Source organism: Elephantulus edwardii, unplaced genomic scaffold (assembly GCF_000299155.1).
Source record: "Elephantulus edwardii isolate Elephantulus edwardi_28Jun2011 unplaced genomic scaffold, EleEdw1.0 scaffold00187, whole genome shotgun sequence".
Classification (NCBI taxonomy): Eukaryota; Metazoa; Chordata; class Mammalia; order Macroscelidea; family Macroscelididae; genus Elephantulus; species Elephantulus edwardii.
Window position 1 is genome coordinate 5777988 of NW_006399937.1, and position 1907 is coordinate 5779894.

The window sequence follows — 1907 nt, forward strand, 5'->3', positions numbered from 1 at the left end:
TGTTTCTTGTTCTGCAGAAAAGTGCCTGGGGAAACTCTTAAAATTCTCAAATTTCTGCTATTCAATATGCTCAAGGAATCTTCAGTATTAAGACTTCTCTGAGACTTCTTCAAGTTCTCTGTTTTTGGCAATAGTCAAACCATCCAAAAATCAGTTGATTATTTGTGGTTTAGTTAAGCAATGCTGTGCACAGAGTGAACTTACCAAGGTATGTTTGTGATAGAGACAGAAAATATACAATTATACTTGGGTAAAGTAGCTTCCACCTATCTCCAAAAGATATCAAGATGGTTTTTCATTGTCCTTTTTTCCAACTGAAATTCACAGCAGTCCCCTTAGGAATCTCTTGTTGAAAGATTAGATCTGTGCTATTAACATCAGATTAGCATTATCTCATTTTCTCCTTGCTAACTATCACTTCTTTTGCTATCACTTCTTTCACCATTTTCTTACAACTTTGTCCCCAAGTTGTAATTGTTACTTGTCATGTGCTCAGCTGTGGCTCATAGTGATCCTATGCAAAGGGAAATTAAATACCTACAGATTCTATGCCATCATCACAATTGTGGTCATGTTTGAGTTCATTCTTGGCTCCAGCATGTCAATTTACCTAATTGACAATGTTTCTCTTTTTTGCTGATCTTCTACTTTGTTGTTGTTATGCGCTATTGAGTCACCTGTGACTCATAACAACACTATGTACAATAGCTCTGAACTCTGACTAAACCTTCTCCGGAACACACCTACCTCCATTACTCAGTCACTGAGTAAATACATCTCATCAACTGTCTTCCCCTCCTGCACTGTCCCTTCAGCCTCCCAAGCATAATGTTCCTATCCAGATTCTTCCTTGCAACATGCCCAAAGTATGTCAGACACAATTTTAGAATCCTTGCCTCCACAAGCAGCCTGGTTTCACCCTCTCCAGGACAAACCTGTTTGTTCTCTTAACAGTCCATGGTATATTCAGTATTCTTCTCCAGCACCACAGCTCAAAAGCATCAGTTCTCCTTCTCTCATCCCTAATCATTGTCCAGCTTTCTAACGCATAACACGTAATTGCAAACACTGGCCTGGATCAGGCACACGCTAGTCTCCAGACTAACATTGTTGCTTTTAAGTATTCTAAAGATGTCCTTGAAAGCAAACTTTACCAATGCAATTCATCTTTTGATTTTCTGACTGCTAGTACCAAGAGTGTTGATTGGGGAGCCAAGCAAACTCTTAACTGTTCATCATGATGCTGCTAATCAGCCCAGTGGTGAGAATCTTTATTTTCTTGATGTTGAGCTTCAATCTACATTGAAGGCTGCAGCCCTTGAACCTCTGCAATAAGTGCTTCAGATCCTTCTCTATTTTACCAAACATAATATCCTCCTCCAGGGACTTATCATATGCTCATATTACATTAGGTAAAATCTTGCAATCCTGCCTTCTGAAGGGCATCCTGACTGTATTTATTTAATCTTTATTCACTATCCAACTCACAGACACATAGCATGTAATTGAAAAGACCATGGCTTGGATCAGGTGCACCTTAGTCTTTAAATTTATATCCTTGCTCTTCAGCACTTTGGAGAGGCCTTTGACTGCAGAAGACTTTCCCAATGAAACACATCTTTTGTTTTCCTGACTGCTGGTACCGATTTTGTTGATTTTGAATTCAAGAAATATAAAATCATTGATAATTTCTCCTTTCTCCATCTGTCATGGTGTATAGCCTATTAGCCCGAAGGTAAAGATTTTTGTTTTCTTGAGGTCAAGATGTAACTCAGAATGAAAGCTATAGTTATTGATCTGTAGCAAGTATTTCAGTTTCAAGTCTTCTTCACTTTCACCTAACAAGGTTATGGTGTTGCATTATTTGCTATCATAAGATGCTAATGAGTCTTATTTCAACCAGCCAT